The 25,119-nt window shown below is 36.8% G+C and overlaps 1 protein-coding gene across 9 annotated transcripts in view; it reads right to left on the reverse strand.

Annotated features, from left to right (window-relative positions):
• MLIP (muscular LMNA interacting protein) overlaps positions 1–25,119 on the reverse strand; it is a 123,630-nt gene that overhangs the window by 81,956 nt on the left and 16,555 nt on the right. Inside the window, exon 2 of one of the 9 annotated variants that reach the window (XM_084515312.1) lies at positions 11,937–12,055. The exons of the other annotated variants lie outside the window; for them this stretch is intronic. The gene's annotated coding sequence lies outside the window, so the exon portion shown is untranslated. The remainder of the gene's footprint in view (positions 1–11,936; positions 12,056–25,119) is intronic. 9 annotated transcript variants of the gene reach the window in all.

A 25,119-nucleotide genomic window follows, 5' to 3' on the forward strand; every position in this document is an offset into this window, starting at 1 on the left:
TTGAAATCTGCAAGGTGTAAGGGTTTTTTGAGGGTTAAAACGTTTTGACCAAGCTGGGTTTAATTGGAAGCTAACTTATCATTTAAAGATAATTGATCTGACAGGGGAAAAGAAAAGGTTGATGCGATTTGCTCTTGGCAACACAGATTCTATCAAGTTGTCTCCTGTGTTCAGACTCTGCCCTTATTACTAAACTTTCATTTTCATTTATTTTAAATCTCTGAAGCATGACATTTTCAATAGATCCCTTCCCAAACCACAATATCTTGTGTCTAGGCATTCCTTTTGCTAAGGTGTTACATTTTTGGAGCAGGGTTCCAAAGTGTATAAGGAAACATGTAGAGCTATAGAGCTTAAATTTTCAAAAGAAATGCATCTGGCATGCACATATCAATGACAGAGAATAGTATGGCTTTAACATTGTAAAGTTTTCTCAGTGGTTGATCATGACATACTCTTAAATATGATTTTCCAGATCCATAAGGCCATCCAGCACCTGGATTTGTCAGGTTTTTGATCAGCCAGAAAAATAGTTAAAAATAAATAGAAATTAAAATTCAATTATAGTAATAATAAGTTTAAAAAGTGATGGTTTCACAGACTTCATAAAGTGTAAATTAAAACCTTAGTCTTTACCCACTCTCATATGACCAGACTGAGGAATTCTAGTTCACCTGCTGCCATTCCAGGAGGCAGCAGCGAAAGCCTTATAATACCAGTTAGCCTGAATGCCTCAGCTCCTTTCCATAAGGAATCAAACAGAGGTGTTATCTCTGATGGTAAAATAAGGATACAAAGCCTGTTTTGGACCTTCAGACACTAAATTTTCTTTTTAAATTTTTAACCAATCATAGGTGGAGGCAGTTGGTATTTTGATCATTAAAAAATTGATAATTTCATCATGTATAATCAGCAATAGGCTTTATGTCAGAAGCCACACCACACTCTCAGTCACCTGTGCAAATAATTTATCAAACAATCACAATCACCATGAGCCTATCTACAAGCATTCTTACCTGTCCTTCGCTAATAAAACTCACTGGGCTGGTAATTTGACTGTCTCCTTCCCCAGTCTGCTGTCCATAACACAGCTTGGAGAAAAATAAAAAAGGAACCTCAAAAAGCAGTGAAGAAATGCATGTGACAAAACTGAAGAGCTCATATTTCCCTCTTCTCAGTAGCGATTTTCAGAGGTCCTTTTAACTAGCTATTTTCTGAGTAGGCCTGTGTGGGCCCAGAAGAATGCTGGCTACAAAGCGTGATTATTCAGGCTCTCAGCTACAAACATGTACAAAGGTAAAGCTGAACAGATGCTTGCTTCTTCCACACGTTCACAGAAGAGGATGGTATACTTAGGATTTTGTTTTCTTCTCAGTGCTAATCATTAAAAAGCAGCTGTCTTTAAACATTTAACATCAGCTTTCCCAGATGTCAAGAATACTGCGTGTTTAGCTGTGCCAGGGTCATTTTCATCTGACTTTATCTATTTGGAAGAATAGCTACACTTGTTCCAATTAAGTCAGTTTATTTTGATTTTTTTTTCCAACAAAAGAGCTTGTGTGAAGGGTTGTCATTTTACAAACTTGACTTTGTTTCACTAAGAAAAAATATTTCGAGTTTTGTACATTGGCATAATCATTCAGCTGAATAGTCATGCACCATTCCTCAGATATTTTAGAGTGTAGGAAAAAGAATGTAGATTCTCTACAGCAGACTGTACATTTTGTACCAAGAACAAACATAATTTATTTAGCTAACAAACCCAGGCAGGTTGCAAACTGATTTCTATGCTCTGATCTGCCTCAGGCTTCTTGGGCAGCCCTGATCAACTGCCTGCAACCTTGTAGGCTCTAAAATGTTCTAGAAATCCATGGCTAACCACAACTTCAGTCTTCACCAAGTGTTTGCAAATATGTTACATCCACCTTACACTATTTGACTACTTCTGGTGATGAAAATATGCCTAATTAACATGTGTTAGCCTTAACTTAGAAGAACTTTTGCTTGTTTGATTTTCTTGCTCAGGGATGAAATATGGCATCTATCAAGGTTCCTCTATGAGTCCAGCCAAGAAGCCCTTCACAGCTAGGATGATCCCATGCAGATTGCTATCTTTACCCAAAGTAAAGTTCTGATTTTGCCTTGCAATTCATATTGCTGCCAGAACAGAGAGATAAATGATGCCGTTTACTCTCATAATCAGGTTTTTCTTCTGTCTAGCTTTATGCTCTTGGCCTTATGTCAACTAACTCATCCTGACACTATGCCAGTGTCAACTAACTCATCTTGTATTACAGCATTTATTAACACATCTGGCCAACACACCTGACCAATGACATTTTCCTTCCTCTGTTTGTCTTTATAAATCAGCTTCGCTTCTCAGACACAGTCTTTTATATTTTCAGTTTGCAAACTACCTTTAAGTTATCACCTGTAGAGTTTGCAACGTCTGAAGCAGACCTTGAGAGAAGTGAGAAAACAGTGTATCCAGGTTTTGGGCTTGAAAGTATGCTACTGATGCCAGAGAATCTCCCAGATTTGAGCAAAACTTTGTCAATGTTATCTTCCAAAATATACTTTATATTTTCAAATGAAAACATATAAATAAGAATGTCTCTATAGACACTATGAACTAATCAAAAAGGTCATTGCATTATAAAAGGGGGAGGTGATTTAATTTTAATGAAAATAAGTCTGTACATTGGCTTTTACATCCCAGCAATGTTTTCTTCAGAAACATGTAGCATAAGAATAGATGTGGTGATGTAATATAAAACTGTTTTTCATATAGTGACAGGGTGTAGATTCAACAGATTTGTTCATACTCATTTTTACTTCATGTTGCACCTTCACTCTAAGCAATCAAAGGAAGATATGAATATAATAATCATAGCTTTCGATTAAAGAAGCAATTGAGTTAGTTTATAGCCAAAACTGCATTTTGGGAGATTTAACATTTCAATTACCTTAAAGCATATCAAAATCCATGTTTTCTATAATAGTTGAAAATAAACTTAGTACTACCAAGGCTGATTCTGGCAGCAGTCCTGAGATGTTCCACACAGATCCTTAAACTACCTTCATCACCAGGGAAAAGTAGTTACCTTCAAGTTGTTACCATTAGCAGACATAATTAATATAAATGACATGGGATGTTTTCTTTCTCCTCTTGTCCGGCAGTTTAGCATTTTGATATTTTTTAAGTGTTGTTAAGTCACGTTTATCTTGTATTATGTTTTTGATTAGGCTAAAAGTAAAGACACATGCCCCATGCTTCAAATTGTAAGTTTTACATTCTATTGTAGCATCTGAAAAAGATCTCTCTTCCTTTTGTCTCAGATGGGTGACTCTGCAGTCTCCTAAGGGCAGAGCCAGCAAATCCAAGGAGAACATTTCTTGCTTACTGCTATATTCTAAAATGCCTGGATTGAAGAAAGTCCTGCAAGGCTTCAGATGGCATGCTGATTTTTATTTTTATCACTTTGGACAGTTCTTTGCTGAGAGTTACTTGAAATAAGTAAAATTTTACCTAGGAACTGAGCGGAAATTGATGTGATTTCTCGATGAGGTCTTAGCTTTGAAAAGGACATAAATATATCTTGGATGCCAACTAAATGTTATTTCTGTCATTATTAGTAATAGAGAAGTAACATTTATCAGCATGCTCACAAGAGTTTGATTCAATACCACAGACTCAACTTCAAGTTAGAGTCAACTTCAAATGTGCTGGAAAATAACATTATATATGCACAGTTTGTTACCAACAGAGATTGCTTTCTATTTTTCATCCATGTCCTGAAAACTGCATTTCAGAGGGAAATGAATATGGCAATTCAAATTATATAAATGAGGAAGTTAATTTAAAAGTTAAAAAACTTGAAGTGTTTCAGTTATCCATTTGTTGTTTTGAGATATTATTTAAAGTTTCAACTTCTACTAACAGAGATCCTTAAATGAGCCATCAAATACAGATTCTTCATTTAAATTCTACAAGAAAGACCCTATAGCTCATGTATTACTTTCTCACCCAATGTTTGGACAAGTTGGAAGATTTACAGATCATAAACAGATTTGGACTTAATAAAACTCTCCTTCTTACATTTCAGCAAATAACTTGCTAGCATACTTTATCCCAGAGACTACATAACTCCTGTGAATAATATTAAGAAATCACAAACATTTTTAAACAATATTTTCACATCTGTATGCACAAAGCAATGTGCAATCTAAAAGCTTCATAATCAATGCTTCGTGAGCAGTTTCAGAGGTTTACAAATATAGAAACATATCCAGGTTCAAACTAAAAAAAAATAAAGTTTAAAAACCTTAGCACTGTAAGTCCCACTGCAATGCAATGTAACTGTAGTTATGCATGCTTTTTACTAAAGCTTCAGGTTATCTTCTACATATATATTTCTTATATATATATATATATATATATGTGTGTGTGTGTTTGTATTTAAGAAAAGGTTGTCAGTGTACTATTTCTGTCAAATTCTGTCTTTTCATTTTCCTTCTGGTTCATCAAGGGAGGGGAAAAAAAAAAAAAAAAAAAAAAAAAAAGTGATTAGAAGCTCAGTCTTTCAAATATTACCCAGTTAACATTTTGATTGCAGCAGAGGCTGCAGCTCAGTGGAAGAGCTCAGCCACTCCAGGAAAAACACAAAGCACACGTGCCTGCAGGATCAGTCCTCTTCTCTGAAATGCCCTTTCTCTAACTTTTAAAGGAAATATATTATGTGACAAATGCAGTCTATCAAAAAGGCAGTTACTTCATGTGGTACATGTCCTACAGCTCCACTCTCTGATTTTGCATCTGCCCTGACTATTAGGTCTTCTTTGTTAACTAGCCAGAAGTTGGCAGTGAGAAAAAAGTTGGAAAGTTAAGGAAATGAAACAAGTTATTTTTGGAAGTGCCTTAAAAGCCCTCTTGTACCAAGAGGTACAAGAGGTATTTTTTCTCTGCTTCCCAGAAAAGATCCTTGTAGGAAATTACCAGATATACTGGTAGCTGGTAACATTTCATTCATTTAAAATGTTGCCTTAATTTCAGTAGAAGAAGCCAAACACTGCGCTTGTTGCATGTAGTATTGCCTCAGCTGACTCTGTATTGCCATTATACATAGGAAATCTCATCTCCCTTGCAGTTCTGAAGTGGACCAGGAATTTTTAATTTAAGTATTTTCTTCTGCATAAGTCAGTTTGCTTGAACAAAATCCTTTAACAGAACATATTTGGTTTTAGTCACTTTTAATCTGGAAGGTTCCTTGAATCCAGGAAGGACTGACTAGTGGAAACAGTGAGAAGGATGGACAGAATAGTTTTGAATATGTCTCTCTTTGAAGACCAAGATGGAAACATACTCCAAGTTTCCTACAGTGCTAATGAAAGCCCCACCTATCAGCTAATTAACTATTTTTGGCTTTCTCTTTCTTAGACACAATTTTCAGCACAAACTTTGAAAGATGTCATCCTCAATTAGCATCACAGAACAAACTGCCAAAAGTTGAAACTTTCCTTCAGAAAAAGTTTTCTCCTAGCCAGAAACGTCACACCTACTCATTGAATGTAATGGTGGTGATATGACCTTCCAGGGTCAGGGAAAACAATCAGCACAAAAATCCTGAAGCTGAGGACTTGGGTGGAGGATGTACATTCAGTGGACAACCACAGAACTTCAGGTAGATTTGCGAGAACACCTTTTGCTCTGCAACGCTCATCGGCACCTGCCTTCTATCAGAGGCAGTAGTGACCCACAGCACCACCTGAAGTTCACAAACAAGTCAGAAGACTGCAGGTGAGGTGTCTGTACTGTGGGGTTCATCATCACAGAATCACAGAATGGCCTGGATTGTAAGGGACCCCAAAGATCACCTAGTTCCAACCCCCTGCCATAGGAATGCCACCTACTAGGTCAGGTTGCCCAGGGCCCCATCCAACCTGGTCTTGAACATCTCCAGAGATGGGGCATCCACAGCTTCTCTGGGCAACATGTGTCAGTGCCTCACCACCCTCTGAGTGAAGAGGGTTGTCATGGGCTTCTCTCCTTCTTGCAAATCCAAGCATTTCAGGAAAGCACATGGTCACAGATAGATTGAAGTAATTGCTAGGTGTTTTTCTTTGGCTTCTTACTAGTGATATGTCAACAAAAGATTTAAGGCTGCACTGGCCCATAGCAGTTCTGGTCAACAGCAAAAGTGCTTACACTGAGGATTTCTGGAACAAAGAACAAAATCATGCCTGCTTCAGAGTTCCTTGTCTGCTACATAGAACATAGCTATTTCCTATTCATTACACTTCCACTAGAACCTCAAACATTCATCAGAGCACTCAGGATGAAGAGGCTTTTGACATGTTTTCTGTAGAAAGAGTGTTTGTGTGCGTGTGTATGTAAAATAAAAGATGGGAGAATGCTATGTGGGTGGAGGTAAAGTGTCAGGAATTTGGGAACTGCTTTTGCAAACAGCTATGTCAGCAGACTGTGTACTTGTCCCATTAAAGCAAATTAGATTTTGCTCACATGAAATTGTAGAGTTTTTATGATTACCTAGGAAAAAATTAAATCTTTAGTTGATTTTTGTAAAGTTTCTGAGATCACGCAAAAGCAAAAATACGTTGTGCTGTGATATCTTTGCACCTGCCTACTTGAAAAATATTCTTAATTTCATAAGACTAGTTAAGGGCACAGTGCCACAAGAAATATGCCTGTTCACATCAAAAGATCAAATTCTAAATGATCAGCTTGTTTCAACCCTCATAGCTACCTAAGTGCACACTTCAGAAGTTGTTTTTCTCATCCAAACTCTGCTTATCAGAGCGTGTTCACGTGATTGCGAGTCTATTTTAAAAAGTCATTATCTTTCAGCTGAGGTACTGATAGTAAACCAATGAGCTGCTGGGCATCTGCAGTTGCCAAAAAAAAAAAAAAAAAAAGTGAAGAAAATGGGGGCACCCCTACTAAAAAGGGATAACGTATTTGAATGTATTAATTGAATACTTGCAATCTTGTGACCTTTCATATCTGCCTAAGCAAGCCTGAAACATGAAAGACTCTTTGCAAGATCTCTTAGTCAACATCAAATTCTTTCCTAATCACTTCTTTATCACTTCTGATGTATTCAGATTTTTTTGTTGTCATTGTTGTCTTCATTTTAAAACAACTAGTATACAAATGTGCCATAGAAAGTGTATTCTGGCTAGGAATATTTTTACTCTGTACTCCTCATAGTGACTGATGGGTGAGACAAACCCTCTGGAAAGGCTTAATGGTTGTTTGCTTGCTTGCTTGCTTTTCTATTCAGATTGAGCTCATGCATAACCAGTACCAGTACCATATCTACAAGCCAAGTTATCAAACACAGATTTTATGGGAACCTAATCTGTGCTGGTTTAATGCACAGACATTATTTTTTCCACAATAAAATAACTATGTATTATGGAAAAAAAATAATAAATCTAAAATTTAAAAAAAAATAAAAAATTCAACATTTCAGGAGAGTATCCAAAGGTAATCCAAGCATTTCAGGAGAGAACAATGAAAGTAATTTACTTATGTGACAACAAAAGAGGGTACATGAAAAAGCCATCAAATGCACCAAATGCCAGTTTGCTGCTAGTTCTTGCCATCAATGTAAAAGATTTTCAAACATTCAACTAAATTCTTCTCAGAATAAAGGATAACCTAATAGAATCATTAGAAGCAGAGAATTCTGAGGAAAATTGAATCATTCAAGAACATAATAATAATAATAATAATAATAATAGGCCTATGATAAGAACATGTAGAAACAAACAAACAATGGTGAAATAACAACTAAACCAAATTTAACAGGAATTCAGTAGTACAGGTGGATTCATTTTACAAATAGAAATTCTACAAAAAATCAATGTAAATACATAATATTTAGGGCACTTCAGAAGCAGCTAAGTCAGCAAGACATGGGAATAAAAAGGGTTATTTAGGTCCACAAACGCAGGAACTACTGTGATCCTCTGTTTACATCCATCACCTAATTGTGTAAACAGGTAAATTCTCTCTCTACAAATTGCTGTGCACGAGATGCCTGCATCTTTGCCCTCAGACAGGAGTGTAATCACAGGTAGACAGTGGATTTCTCAAGCTCTGCACACATGGGACTACCACAAAGCAACATTCCTAAAGGTATGAGCCTGAGAGAAGTAAGACCATGTGCAAGTTTTTATACCAGTCAACAGGTGGTTAGATCCTCGCCTAGAGGACAGGAAACTATCACTAAGTTCCTCTTATGTGTCCTGGAATTTCTTATGATTCTTGTCACAAACCTCTTTTGTGTGTGTGTGGTTCTGGAACCATCTCAATTACAGGTGGCATCTGCCCAGATTGTAGTCATGGGTGGGTTTTTCTTCCAGGCACATGCCTCATCATTTGTAAGCCTCTGTAGGGTTTTAGCATCTACAGAGCCTCATGGTACAAAGTTCCCAGTACACCAACATGTTCTGCAAAGAGGAACCATTTTGGTTTGAACCTGCAACCTGTGGGTTCCAGCCAATGTCTGCTAATCTTTGTATTAGTAGTGAATACCAGGACAGTGAATGAAGGAGGTTTCTTCCTCTTGAAAAAAAAATGGTCTTCTAGATAAAGTCTCCTGGAAGATTAAAAGACTTGTTTTCAGACCTGCACTAAAAGAACTATATAAAGAGGTGGGATGCTTAAGCTGAAGTAGTTATAGACCAAGCACAGCCTGGGCTTTCTGCCACATCCCGGGGTTCTCAGCATGTTTCTGTGCAGCCTCCATGACAATCTGTCACTTGCACCATCAAGCCACGTCCTTCTTTCTGTTTGGCTAATGGACTTCCTTGCTTGCCATATGAATTCCCTTAAGCATTCCCTTATGTGCCATTTGAGGGTGAATGATAGAGTTTACTCTGTCACACTGATCCTGCTTTACGTAACGTGTGAGTTCATAACTGGAGCAGGACTAGAAACTGCTTATCCTAAATTCTGAACATGTGTCCTGGACAATAGATAGCAATAGATAGCATATTCACTCCAGCCCAGTGTGTATTGAATTATTTAAATGACATGAAAGACTTTCATTAGAAGGAACTCCCTTGCATACTCTGTGCCCATGGTTATAAAGTATTGTAATTCTTCTGCAAATTAAGAGATCTGAGTTCAATTCACAGCGTTTTCCATACTCTCATCCTGTTCTCTAGGCATCAGCTCTCAGGCACTGACTGAGACACAAGACTGGACAAGACAGGACTCTGGCTGATCCAGCATAGCAGTCTTTATGGGCTCATTCTTGTAGGAAACTGATATCTAGTTTGGAGGCCTAAATTTGGAAAGAGTCACAGCTGAGAATGCTAAACAAGGCAACCTGCTTCCCCACAGCCCTGCATCATACACTTACTGATCTTAAGGGCCATCAGGATTTAGGCTCTTTTCTGAATCTGGCTTTTCCTGATGGCTCCCTCAGGCAGCTCCCTATCATGGCTTTGGGGTGATAAAATTCCTGGGTGACTGCTGCAGATGGACCCAAGTGACCCCTTGCATTTCCATCCCCAAATGACTCACAAATCCTAGTAGCCAAATCTCAGATCTCACAGAAAATCTTTTCAAGTCTCTTGCCCTTGATCATTTCTGCTCCTGAGACAATCCCTCTCTTACTTCATACTTCAGTAGTAGCCACATGTTGAAGTTAAGTTAAAAATCGATGGCAAAATAAGTTTCAGTGAGACTTATAGTGGTAAGTCATCACGGATTTGTGCAACAAATGAAATCCTGACAGCCAGAGTCTCACTATCCATTCAGAGTCCATGTCAGTCACATTCACTCCAAATTCCTGTACTTTGCGGTGTCATACAGTTTGCAGAGTGTTTTCTCCAAAACATCTCTATTAAATCTGCCTACTATTTTGATAACAGATTTCACTCCTGGAAGTTAGCATCTCCTAACCAACTTTAAATAGTAATCATTTGGTCAGCACATTGTAAGGATGCATCAGCCATTACATAAGTAATACCAAAAATCCAGTTTCAACAAAAACAAAAATACTTCCCAGATATTTAATTCTGATGGAAACATTCCAAATGGGTTTGTACTCCTTGAAAGAGGAAAAATGATATTGAATCTGATTGCAACATCTTCAATCGGCAATGAAATTAATTGTATGACAGTATCTCCTAAGAAAATTTTACCTTTGAGGCATTTCATATCCAAACCAATAAATGCTGAGTATGTCTATGATAGATTAAAAAAAAAAAAAAAAAAAAAAAAAAAAAAAAAAAAAAAAAAAAAAGATTATTGCCTTCTGAAGGAGATGTTAAGGGCAATACTAACAAGTGAACTGAAGCAATATGCAATAATCATATTACTGTCAAGGAAAATGTCATGAAGAATTCAATGTGATATATATGTTAACACATACCAAATTTATTAATAACATCACATCAAGAATCACAGGTCAATGTTTTGAGCAGTTGATGATAAAAGTGACACTGGTAATAGCAGTATCACTTATCAAGCATGCATTAATGTCAGTTTACTTCTGTCACTGTCAACAGCTAAAATGTATAGTGATAATGCACTGCATATGCTACCCAAATCTCTCTGCCAAATGCATCTTAACTTATGTCAAATTGTTTTAAAAAACACTAATCAATGTGGTTTGCTATAGAAAGTTGATATACTGAAGCTATCTAAGTTAAGAAGGTGACAAATAAATAATAAACCTTCAAGCATTACAAGGAAGCTAAGGTTCCTCCAAACATACATGTAGATATCATAAAAGACTGGCAATGATTGAAGTTGGACTTTCAAATTATTTTTATACTAAAAAAAAATCTCAGCTTTACAACACCACATATAGCACCTATCAATATGGTAATGGCAATGTAATAGAAATATTTGATTATTTATACAAGACCTTGAAATAATATTACAGATTTGCTGCCAGGGAAGTTTTTATGAGTTAAAGACTGTTTCATCTTTCATTATCAAAAGGAGATACCCAAAAAGGCCTTTAGTACCATCAGTCTAGCCTAACTACTGTTTTTCAGCTGCAAAAGCCTTCATAAAATGAAAATAGAAATATCACTTAAAGAACTCATATGAGTGCCAATGGATTTTAAGTGTCATCTTCAGGAAAGACAGTCCCTAAATCTCTAACTTGGAAGTACTCCTGTGTTCCTCATCTGTATTTAAATGAGTTCCAACAAACATTGCCTGTAGTGTTAACAATAGTGGTAACAGATGCTCACATCATGGTCACAAACCTCCATGTTTTTGCGTCATTAGGATGGAAGGGTGCTGACGTAACAATGTATCTGCTGAAATTGGTGAATGATTGAGTTTGGGAGAGGTGGGATGGAAATGCTGGGACCACAGGTACTTCTGTGATTTTTGCTGTTGATTTCAGTGAAGAAAGAACTTGTATTGTGATTTTGGCCAAAGTAATTCAGTGAAATTGTTCAGGCAAGGCCAAATAGAAATCTACTGTTCCTGTTCTCTTTCATGAGAAAATAAAACACAGGGTGGACTTGGGTTGTGTTTTGTCATAGGATTTTTCTCTACTTGCATACTAATTTTCCTTTAGCTATGAAATTAATATAGTGGTATTTTCTAATGGGAACATAGTCAAACACTGAGAAGGATCCTCCCAAATCAAGAGGCAGAGGAGTACACTGCAAACAGAGCTAGACATTATTACAGTGCTGCATTTGGATCTGATTGTACAATACACATTATATCTGGCTCTTTACATGAGTCTCCAGAAAACAACTGTTAGTTTTGTTTTGCTTTGACATGTATACCCATTTCCTTAAGTAAGGAATGCTCACCTGAGCAAAGCTTACAAACAGGTGCTAAAATATTTGAAGAATCACTGATAAGGTGTTAAGAATATCAGTACCTCAAGAATTTGATGTTTTAAAGAGTTTACATGGAGTCAGCTTACAAGATATTTTCTCCATGTCTTCCAAAACCAGAAGCAGCATGTCTTGTGGTGGCTGGAACAAGTAAGTATTAGAAGTTGTCAGAAGTAATGCATTCATTTTTCAGATTCCAATATGGCTGCTTAACCATGAAAGAAAAAAAAAATCACTTATTTTTATCAACAAATTGTATCACTATTCTTTACTAAGTACCACCAAGTTTTACATTTACACTGATTAGCATAAAGTTAATCTCCATCAGTCAACTGCAACTGCAACAAAATACACTGAGAGCCCTTGAGCTTACTGTATACAAGACCGCAAAACCAATTACATTTCCCTGCATGCTGTGAAAGTTAAGATTTTGATGACAGCCAGCCAAGCTCATACCTCATGACACAGAATACCAATGATATAAAGGAAACATTCTCAAGGATCTATCTACCCATTATCTCCAAACAGAATTAATTTCATGTTTACATGTGTTAATGTTAAATATATATGCATATTACTGCACCTTGATGAATCCTAATTCTCTAAAAACATTTCCACAAAACACAGTTGGTCATTGAAAAAGTACCTTAATAAAACAAAACTTTAAATTAAACCAAGTAGCCTCAAAACTGACCAACGACACTTGACACTGAGGAAGAGGAATGTCAATGATATTGTATTCTCTGACTCAGGCCACATGATTCCTAGGCAATTCCTAAACTATAATGAAACATGATACAGAAGGAAAGCAGCAAACATCTTTCAGCCACCAAATCACCATAATATTAACTCCTTTAGGATAGATAAATTACAAAAGGAAAACAAACCTGAAAACCTTTGTTCATTAGTACAAATCACTGGGAATATCTGATGAAGGTCTATGTTCAGAGAGCAAGCAGCTAGTAATAAACTTCAGATTTATCTTCCTATGTTTTGTGGTAAGATATAGCCCTATACACTTGTATACACTATATATACTTTATCACTATGCACTATATAAACTTTATCACAATTCCTGTAGAATACCCTGCTACAGAACAGCAATTCAGGAGACTATAAAACGCTGCTAGTCCCTTCCTTTTTCTTGAAAACTGTCTAGATATATTAGAAGTAGTAAGCAAAAAAATAAATCTGACACCACTTTTATTAGGAGAAAACATTAAAATGATGATGGGGCAAAGTTATACTGATCTAAAATTGTGCATTTAGACAGAATGATTCTTATGGCTTGAGGAAGGCATAAAAAATAATCTGAAGTATCTGAAGAGGAATTAATGAAAGAGGGAAGACTCATCTCAGGCAGGATTAAGGGACTGTGGATGCTTCTTCAGTCACTGTGAACTGGCATCACTCCTTACATCTCATTATGGTTTCAGTGGTCCACACCACAGAGGCAGGGAAACAAAACAGAGCAGGAAAATATTTCAGCTAGGCATCAGGAATCATTTCCCTGTAGCATTTATCACTCTATGAAGTAATCTCCTAGGACAGTAATGCAAGTTCTTTGTTAAACTGTTTTAAGCCCAGATTTTAGAGATCAAGTTTTCAGAAACACCGGAAAGTAGGTAAGACTCAAAAAGGTATTTCCTACCTCAAATGTTCATGAATCTATTGTAAGGATTATTATTTATCTTACAATTTTATTCTTTAGCTTATACTCCATTTCTAAATTCCTTTCTAAATCTTATTTAGCATACAAAGAATATCTTCCACAAGCTAATTATAACTCATTTGACTTAATAAGCATTTGCAATTCTCATCTACTCTTTATATTTCATGAGTGATGAGGCTGACAATACAGAGATGGTTATAGTACTAAACATTAAGACAGGTGTGTAATAAGGGCAGTTGGATTCTTTGTTAGTTTTTCATTTTAGAAGAAGCTTTCTAAAAGTCTGTATTTACCTCCCAGTATATATAATATATACCCTGATGTATTATATTTATATAATATGTATTCCCCAACAACTAGGCAGGAGGCCATTCTAGCAAGATGCAGCACTCCTTCCCTCTTCTGTTAAAGCCACTCCATATTCAGAAATATTCAGCATTTATGATTTTTTTTTTTTTTTTGGTCTTGATAATAAAGGATGAGATGTCAGTTTGGGGATGCATCCTGAGTCCAATTCAAACAAAGTATTCAGTCATTTGGTCTCCAGAATGCTGGAGGCTCCCTCCCTCCAGCCTCGTCCCAGTGGTTTGCCTTTTTAAAGGGCACAACTTCTCCTTTCAATCTGTATCAAACAGAAATTGCCACCCCATACATCTTCTGTGACTTAAGCTTGGATCAGACCCATAGGTTTGATCGAACACATTAGAGAACTTGCCAAAATAACTGCTACTTTCTGCGTTCATGATGGGGCCACTGTTTCAGACAGATGCCAAAATATTCAGGGTATACTGTAAAATGGTCATTAAAGATGAAATTGATGTGTTTAGGAAATTTAAATATGAAAAAGTTCTGAATGCCCTTCTGTTGATAGCCACACCAGTATCTGAGGGAAACCAAAAATGAACATTTCCAGAATTTTGATTAAGACATTAAAATTCTTTTTAAATCTTCATGTATATGTGAAAGGCTTTCCAACTCGGGGTGTAGGGTAGGAAGGTATTCCTTGCCTTGCTCTGCAGTAAGCCAGCTTGCACTACAGGTTAGTTAGAACCATTTACTTTTTTGTCTTTTGCCATTCCTAAATACAGAATTGTTGTATAAATCTGGAAAATAAAGAGGAAAAGATCAAATGTGCTTTAGACTACACAAGATAAAAATAACCTACCTGTCATAATACTGCATGAGCTCCTTAGATACACCATTGATACATAATTTTAATTTTTTTTTTAATATCCTACAAATAGGGTTTTGATGTTGGCAGGGGGAGGAAGAAGAGCAACCTGATCCTGACAACAAACCAGTCAATGAACATATGATGTTCTGACATAAGCGTACTGAGCATTTCTGTCTGCTGGTGTGCAATGGGCCCTTGAGATGCTCAGTACATCTCATCAGTTAGAAAACTTGAGATAAAGGCCTGCGCATCCCTACCCCACCCAGCTATTCTCCATGCACTGTGCAGAGGAAGGGCTGTGGTAATCAGTAGCAGAAATACTGTTCAGCCAACCAAGGCTAATAAAGAGCACTTGAAGCCACTTTCATCTTGCTTATCTACAAAAGCATTGCCAGGAAATTTTGTGTGCCTGTGAATCTCCTCTCAGACAACACGGCCAGGTTCATTACTCTGTGTTTGTGTCTAAGAAAGTAATTCTGAAATGTAGCCACCAAGGACTGCATGGGCAGCCACCGTGTGAATGCTTATTCACTTGCAGCTTGGCTTTAACTGTCAAAACTGATACGACTGTGGATTTACTGCTGCAGTCTGTGCCCATTTCTTTTAGTTATTTTTTCCCCTTATGCAACCATTGTCTCTCCTCTTGCAATACTGAGCTGAATTTAATCAACAAAGGTAAAGTTTTGCATGCACAGACTCTGCTTGGGAAAAACCATACTGGAAAGCCCTCCAGCACCCTTACACCATCAACACCTTCACCAGCCTGTGGGGTGTGTAGCTGTTTTCCCCTGATGTTGGTAAAGGTTTGGGACACATCTGTCCCTACTGTCCCATCTCATTGCCAGTAATGTGCATCACATTGAGCCTTTGTGTTCCTAAGGATCAAGTTATGAGGGCAGACAGAAATGAAGATGTACTTCCAAGACTTCCCTTTTAGTCTGCGAATTACATAAATGTCAATGTCTTTTTACAATGGCAGGGTGGGGATGTGCAGGGAGGTGAGACAGCTGGCTTCATGGTGTCACATGGGGTCAAGTGAAGATACAGAGTTTTCTGGAGAGCCTGGAGTACCTCCACATCAGCTTTCAGTGAAACTGGTTAATTTTTTTGATAACTTCTGACCAAGGAAAACCAGGCTAAGAGTTATACATATACACATATTCCCACATCATACTACTTAACCGTGGGCCATCGCTTAGCTTAGTCAGCTTGATTTGCAGATCTTGCAACCCAGTGAGAAACGTGGATGAGAAGCATCAGCTTTCTTTCCACCAGCCCTTCTCACTATGCCTGCACAGCTTCTCTCTGGCCTGGTTCCATGCATATAGGCAATGGCTTCTTTTAGTGCCACTGTCCAGCTTTCTTCCTTTCCTTAAGCAATGCAGGTTTTCCCTCTGAAGAACTATGTTCTCTCTGTGCAAAACAATCTACCAAAGAAAACATGCTGCCAGTGACTCCTGATTTATCTATATAAGAATATATCAGGAAGGAAATCAGATGAAACTTTAGCCCAGAGCAATGAGGCAGAATATTTGGTTAACTTATACAACTACACCTCCTGGATTTGATTCCTGTCTCTGCCACTTTGCACCATTAGGCAAGTCATACTTCAGCTTAGCCTTTGGACAACTGGGTCTAGCTAAAGGTGTCCCTGCCCACAGCAGGGGGGAGGGAATTAGACAATCTTTAAGGACCCTTGCAAAACAAACCATTCTATGATTTTATGATATAAAACATTTATTTTTTCTTGTTGGGGAAGTTTCAGGTTTGTAGAGTACATCAGTCTTGGTGATGCAGCCACATAGCCTATATAATGTGTACCAGGTGAGATATAACCCAGTCCCTCTCCCTCCTACAAAGGAATATCCTTACTTCTCTCTTTCTCTGTCTTGACAGAGTACCCTGTGTGAAAATGTATTCTTTTTAAATGATGAAAGCAATTCTTTCTGTTCAGATTTTATGTTATAAGATGCTTTTTCTCAAGTTGAATTGTTCTGCATTATAATTTTCTAACAGAAATGGAAAAGTAATTGAGGACAATCAACAGGCTCCTCTGTTGCTGTAATTACAGTAAATTCTTGCAAGAAATTATGCAGAAATTATGCACAGCTCCTGCATAATTTTACTGCTTGAATTCATACTACATGAAGCCACTATGGAGTTAAGCAAATTCAAGCAATGAGAGAAGACTTCTGCCTCACTTTCATAAAAAAAAAAAAAAAAAAAAAAAAAAAAAAAAAAAAAAAAGTTCTTCATTTTCATTGAAGCTTTCACTAATTCTTTGAAGGAAGATGAAGTGACTGGTTTGATCTGTGAACACATATTAGCTAAGTACTATAATCTTCTGACAAATTACTACCAGGAGAAAAACATTTATTAAATACATATAATGTATCCCATTAACATCAAGAACTTTTCTCTGCATTTCATAATTCCATTTTCCCAAAACAAAATACAGTTTCTAAGGAGAAACCTTTTCTGAACATGTGATTGCTGTCCCTGAAAACATGTCATGTTCCTTGGCCTTTTTTTCTTTCCTGACTCGTGTCTACTAAACCATAGACACTATTCTGGATTCACAAGTACAGTAAAGTGAGTAACCTTCCAGGACTGTTCTCTTTCATAAAACAATAAAGAAACATGAAGGTCAAATCCCATTGTAGTAGTGATGCCTAAATAGCAATGTTGCCTACTAGGAAGGGGTTATGGTTATTACAACATAGAAACTCAAGTACTTAAATATCATTAAAAGTACATCATTAAAAAATATATATTTAAAAAAAAAAAAAAAAGTATCTTCATTAAAAGTACAAATGGAATGCCTTCCTCATCATTTCATTCATTATTGTTCAGGTGAGAAACATGAGCAGAGCCTTGTTAATTTGCCAACTCTTCTAGAAAGAATATTCAGGACCTAGTAGAATATTTAGCCTGTTTATGTGAAATAATGACTCTAGGAAACATGAAAGTAAGACTATGGAAGTAAAACTATGGAAGAGAATAAATGAATATGAAATACTTAATACAATGAAAGTCCTCTTTCACATTTAAACAACCCCTCCCCTCAATCCTATCAATTAAATAGAGTGGCTCTTAAAATACTCTAACACTTTCCACAGAAGCAGGAATGTCACTGGCTTTTTTCCTGGGACTCTGCCCAGATTTCTGTCAATGTTTTCTCTGCATTCTTACTTGTGTACATCTTGAGCTGCCCATCTAAACTTTTTTGGCTGATACCTTTGTTCCACACCACAGATAACTCTGAGTGATGAATGAAATAATTTGAAAGGCAACAGAACAGCATCACAATAATCTGACAAGCCAAAGTCTCAGCAGAATTAAATTATAGTTTCCTGCACAGGTAATTAAGGAAATATAAGTACTTACCACATCCACATTTGAGCTTGTTCAAGGCTCCATTATAGCCAATGAAGAGGGAACAGGCACTTCAAATAAAATGATTTATTTCATCAAAAGATAGGCATCCAAACTATGCCAAAGAATTATGCCTGAGAAGTTCCTATTTCCATCCATTGATTACAACAGGAGCCTGGACAACCCGTTCAGATGTAAATGAAGCTGTCTAAACTGAGGAGAGATAAATCACACCCTATTGACTAGCCATGTTAAGCAAAATAAAAATTTCTATATGCCAATTTTAGGAAAATGAAGATTAGGCAATTAGAGAGAGATCAGACTCTAAATTAGTAGAATAAAAAGGATTGCAGCTTCAGGTCTACCCACACTCATTTCTGATTTTTCCTGAAGGCCATTTAAATCTATTATAGGCCTCAGACACTTACAGCTTGGCATCCAGATCTGGAGTTTTTAACGCAGGTCTTAAACTTAAAATGGGTCTCTGATAGTTTCTTTACAATTTCTGAAATGTCTTGCTGCCACCTGAAAATTTTATGTGAAGGAATGCTGAAAAAGAATTGTGTATGAATGTCCCTTTTGTTTGTTTTGAAGAAAGTATACCAGAGGAATTCCAGAATGCACTACTAGAGACAAAATGTCATTTACTGTTAGTTGTGGAAACTGCAAAACCAGGGTAAGTCAAATGTTAGAGGTTCTTAAATGCTTAACTATTGTCTCAGTCTCATATGGTTTATGGCCTTGTATCAATTCTCCTCTCCTATCTTTTCACTGGAAAATACTTAACATCAAAATATCATTTCTAGTTGCCTAGTGGAATCCAACACTACAGATTTGGCATCAGGATCAGTAAGGAGTTGACTTCAAAAGGGCAACATCAATTGCAAGTCAGTATGTTTGTGCCAATCTGTGGTATGGAAGTGACAGATTCCTCAGCCGTCAGGGAGATCAAATTTTTGGAATGGATTTGGGATGGCAAGCTCTCAGCTAAAGGGACACAAGCTGATTCTCATTATCCCCACAGGTGCAGAGACCAACTCTCCTCTCCCCACAGCCCAGGGGGAGTCTTAGACCTCCTTAGCCTCCAACACACTGCACATCATGTGAAGGTAACATTTACCTGGCACCTTGCTTAACTTACAGAAGCAAAGGGGTTTGTGTTTTGGTTTTCACCTTGCCTCATGTTTTTTTCTGTTTTCTTTCCTTTGTTGGATGCCAAACACAAATGGCATATCATTAATCAAAAAGCTCTGGGTAACCTTTTAAGAAACGCTGTGCTACAAAACCTCTTTAAAGTCCAGATGAAAGACTTGCATCATGCCAGAAATGGGCTGTCTTTAAATTAGAAACAAATCTCAAAATAAATAAATAAATTGGTGGGCATATCATGATGTCAAGCATTAAAAAATTATAACATCTGATCTTAAGAGTGTTTAATTGGATGAAATTTCATTGCCATTTCTTTTTCTACTGCACTAGTGTCTTACTTACCACCTGCCCAAAGGGGATCTGTGTAAGACCAGTGATTAAAATACACTCTACCAACCTCTATCTAATGAGTGATTTCCTAAAGCAGTTGTTTCCTGGGATTATACCTATTTTTCTTCCTTAGTGAATGACCCCAGTTAGAGTGACAGTCATCTGAACAAACATAAAGGTCTCCACAACAGAAATCTAGGTTTGAGTTGTGCTCTTTTTATGAAGAGAAATTGGCACTTTTGAGATGCAGCTCATCCTACCAAAAAGGTATATGTCTAAAACGGATCAGGTTAATCATGCTTTAAAATTCCTTTGTTTGTTGTTGTTTGTTTTTTAATTGATTGTAAAATAAACCTAGTGTGACTCACTTGGATGTACATTCTAGATATCTAAAAGAGGGAACATGAATCCTATCTAAGCAATGTTAATTGAAGCACTCACACACAAGATTCCCTGTAACCATGAGCCTTTGGTGCCAAGGGCAAGGCTATGCGTACTGCAATCTTTTGTAGGAAAGCAGATATATATAAAAGTCAGATTTCCTTTCAGTGCCATGGATTCCTTGCATAAGGCCAAAATTGCCATGAGGCACCACATGAATTTATCATTCAATCAAAAGTGGAAGGGTTTCATATAACATAATTACATTATGAAACTCATTGCCTCAGGAAGCTCCAGATGCCAAAAAGAAAAGCTGAGTTCAAAGACCAAGAAAATACATCCATAGCTAATAGATCCTTCAATTGAAATTCAGGCCAGGAAGTAAGGAAGGCATAGGAATATCTGCTCTTTTTTCCATGCCCTTTTTCCTTAAGTATGAATTGTAGGCAACAGCCAGGAACAGGATATTTGGCTAGATGGACTTCTAGTTAAGCCTGTACGTCCATTCTTAATATCTCACTTTCTAATATTGCCAACAGTTTTCCTGTGGCAGAGAGCCAAGCAAGGAATATTGTAAACCTGCCTCACACATACCATTTTTCCTAGGATTACCGAATGCTGTTTAAACCTTAGTTTCACTCCAGGAAAAAGACACAAAGCACAAACACAAAATGAAAACCATTACCCCATTGCTTTTACAATCCTACTGCAAAACATTTGTGCATGGCCCAGGTCTCTGTTCCCAATATATTATTTTAGTACAGATATTTACTGCTGAGGACAGTTAGTGTAGGAGCCAAACACCTACTTGACATTATCCATTCTGTTTGTCATCAATATGAGTCATCATCATCAGTCTCATCTTCCATCCTTTTGGGCAAGGTTGAGAAATTACTAAGAATAGCAGCAGAACTTGACTGCAGAGTGTTTTTTGTTTTATGTTTTTTTTTTTTTTTCCCAGGGAACTCAACTCTTAGGCTGTGACTAATGCTGCTAATTGAGTTCTTACCTCCATCTTAGAGGAGGATGCAAAGAGTAAGAGGTAATAATGCTTTTTATAATGCTTCTTTCCACTGCACTGTCCTTGTCTCTCCATTTCAAGGCAGTGCCATATTTAATCATTACAAAAAAAACCCTCCTGAAAAATCCCTGCAACAATTTTTCCAAATAATCAGGCACATGGGGGCAGAAATGTGGAATTTGATGGTGAGCTCTACCATCCCGACACAAAATAGCACATAAGGTCTGGTGAAATTCTCTGACACCTTTGTGAAAAAAATATTTCATGTATGGTATTTTTTTTTCTCTCCCCAATAAAAAAACCTTTTCTTTTAAATTAGCCATCAGATTAACTACTGTATTTCAGCAGTGTCTGTTGCTATGTATTACCAAGTCTGAATTCTTACAACAAACTGAAATGGAAATCATACATCGTATTTTTCTCATTAAATACTTCTTCTAGATGACTGAGAGAAGTAGATAAGGAAGAAAATTTGTCACGTTAAACTAAGACAATCTCTTTTGAGTCTTTTTCTATCAGCTCTGAAAAAAAAAAAGTGAAAAATACAAATAAGCACAAGAATCCTCAACATACTTTGTACTTAATAACTATCAGTCCACTTTCCAAATATGAATCCAGAGAGCAAAAAAAAATTACTTTTATCTTCCAGTCTGATGAGTGTAAATTAATTATCATTTCAAAACTAGTTACAAAGAGACATACACACACACCCCAAACAGGAATGTTGAAACGCTGATATAATCTGTATTCAGCAGTGGTGAGCTTCGGAAAAAATATTTGAAGTTTTGGTATTGTTATTGTTTTCTTAATCAAAACAAAGCAGTAGCATCTCAGCTGTTTTGGCTGCATTTGTAGAAAGGAGCCACACCAAGCTGAGCAGTAGCAAATAACAGTGAGAGTCCCTTTTCTAACAGCAAACGCAGTCAGCGCTTTCATTCATCTATCATTAGCAACCAGTCACACAGTGCTTACAACAATCATTGCCATGGAGTTATCAAATTTTTCAGCCACAAATTCTGATCCCTAAAGAGATTAAATCACAGAAGCAATCCAAACAAAATCAGTGGAGTGCAGCTAATGAAGTGCATGCACAGATCTGCACAAAGTCATAGCCCCAAGTATTTATCAGCCAACAACTGGGCTAGTAACCAGATAACAAAAGAAAAAACAAAAGGAAAAATAATAAATAAAAATAAATAAATAAATAAATAAATAGTCAGAAATGAAAGACATACCAGTCAGGTTGTTGTTGATGTAAATGACAGAAAACAACTGGAAAAAAAAATAATAAAAAGAACCAAAATATAATCTCGGGAGATCAATCACACAAACAAACTGTGCAACTGCACAATCCAGTTTATGTTATCTGATATTACTCCAGGCTTCTCAAAGCTGAAAAAAGGCAAGGTTATCTCTACACTCAAATGAAGAACAAATCACTGGTCTGAAGAGAGCTACAAAGCTGCAGCTCATTATTCTGCCCAAAGCTGCCTCGTGTGCCTGGCGTACAGCATGCCAGGGTGACACCAGCCCTGGAAGCACTTCAGAAGACACGGGAGAAGAAGATATCAACCAAAACTATGACATATTGCCTGGCACTGATGTGTGATAAGGCAGCCCCTGCACTGAGAGAACAGCAGCAAAGGAGGTCCATTTCCTGATGCCAGAGAGAGATTAAGCAAGGAAATAATAGAAAAATAAATCAAGCAAAGAGCTGAGGACTTCTCACTTGAAGGCATGATGGAAAGTATCACTGCTGGCTTTTTGAGTAGAAGAAATACATATTCAGTTATATACAACTATCCTGGGTTGTATATAGTCTTCTGTGTATCTATCTATATCTGTTTACATAGATCAATATAGAATAATTTGGGTAAGACTGAGTAACAAGTGCAATCAAGTGCTTTGTACAAAAGTGCCAGAGGGAAAGGAGGGAAATCTTGTTTACAGTTCAGCTAGGCTCAGGCATGAGAGTCCATGACAAAACCAGTTTGCATGGATAGAAAAGTTATCTCCAAGATCAGTATCAAACCAACTGGAAAGCTGTGCTGTTAAAGTCAGCAAACAAATCCTCATGCAATCAATAGCATGAAGGTTTTTGTGTTCTTACTGACATCTCATATACCCCTATATGTGATAATGCAGGTGGCTACACTCCACAACTAAAATTTTATTTGGAAGAGGCTGTTAAGTGTTTAGAGAGGGGTTAATAGATGTTAGGAGAATCACTGCATCATTGCAAAAGGCTGTTACAAAAACATTAGCAGAAGGAATTTCTCCTGTTAAGCCAGGCTTACAAACTACCTACAGGCATTCTGGCAAGTAATCTGTGAATTCTATGAGTTTGTTCACCAAAATAAATAAATAAATAAATAAATAAATAAATAAATAAATAAATAAATAAATCTATCTGACTTCTTTTCTCTGCTTTCTCATACCGATTTTTATGGCTTCTTATATCTTCCTTCTTACTATGAGTTTTCTTCTCAAGCCTTTTCCAATGTCTACAGCTGCAGTGCTAAAATGTTCATGGTATACACCCCATTGCGTGGGACTGTAGCCAGAATAATTCAGCCACTACCACTGCAATTTTCCCATCTTGCTGCAATACTGCTGAGTAAAAAGACTCATCCAGACCCACTCCACTTTTTACTTCACCAATACTTTTCTCTACAGCACCAATTTCACTGGCCTGCCTAGGGAAGGAGTAAAAAGATTTGTCCAAGTCCCATTATTTCAGGAAACAACTGAGTGCTGAAACTCCCACCAAAAAGAGTTTAGGAATTCACAGCAGCATTTACACCTCAAAAGGGATCATATGTTCAACTTCTCCTCTTCCTGTCATTGTAGGACACTTTTCAGCATCTGGAAAAAATACGTACCTAAATGTGGGACAACAATGTCCTTCGGTATTTATGCTTCTGCTTGTCTAAAGGTTTCTTGGCTCAGCTCAGCATCAAGGTACTCCACTCATGCCCAAAGCCAGCCCATGAATTAATAATCAGGTGTTGCACACACACGTCTCCTGATGGGCAACATTCGGTGCTCAGAATAAAAAAGAGTTGTTGCTTTGCAAAGCCAGGTGCTGTTGAGCACACCCAGAAGCCAGAGGCGTTCTTATTGCATGGCATTTCTTATGGCATTGCTGTTCAGTTGGAGGAGGGTAGAGCTGGATGAAACAATGCACTGATGGACCAAAAATGTAAACTTAACAGGTGAGAATATAAGGAAAAAAAAATGAAAATAACAGGCTGCTGCAAATACCCTTCCCTGAGAAATAAATGGTTGTTCTGTATCTATTTTTAAGCGTTAAAAAGTAGATTTCAATGTATTTGTGAGTTAATAGTTCCAAATACCTTAAGTACTCATCACATAATACCTAGTCATTTCAGTCATTTTCTAAATAACTGATTTCAACACACAGATAACAAACACTTTGTGACTGTTTTGTCAGATATATTCATTCCTCTGAGCATAAAAGCATTAACAAACAACACATCTTAAACTTATGATGTAATTTAACTTTTAAAACTTCATTAAAATTGCTTTAAAACATAATCACATGTTTTCCAGGAAAAACACAGACATAAATTGTACTGTATAGCAATTGCTTTATTTATGTAATCTACACATTTAAAATAATAAGCATTTTATTAGACAACTATTTCCTGAATTCAAGACTAACAAATCTGGGGTGTCTATTCATGAATTAAAAGAAAAAGCGAACTGATTACAGTCTTACAAGGGTTGTTTCAAAATCTTATGCAGTAGGGCCTTACATATATTCAGTAGGAGCTTAAAATAAGCTTCTGAAATTGACTCAAATGACATTTTCAAAGAATTCAGAAGAAGAATTTAGTGTACAATAGCTTGTGCAGTGTGTTCTGGAGATGCAAGTAGTCATTGCTTTCATTTTTGCTCATAACCTTGAGCAAAGAAGCACTGATGTAGATAATTCATGGAGGAAATTGCACCATACATCATATAAAATTACAATATTAATGATGCTTATGATGATGCAAAGATAATTAATATTTATGCTACATTACAATGATTTTGATTTTCCATTGGTTTCAAAAACGGAAACATTTTGAATCCTGAATATTTTCTGACAGTTTACTCTGTATTCAATGAGCTTCAGCACTAAAGTCTCACTCTAAATTCCCATCA

Source organism: Aythya ferina, assembly GCF_964211825.1.
Source record: "Aythya ferina genome assembly, chromosome: 3".
Classification (NCBI taxonomy): Eukaryota; Metazoa; Chordata; class Aves; order Anseriformes; family Anatidae; genus Aythya; species Aythya ferina.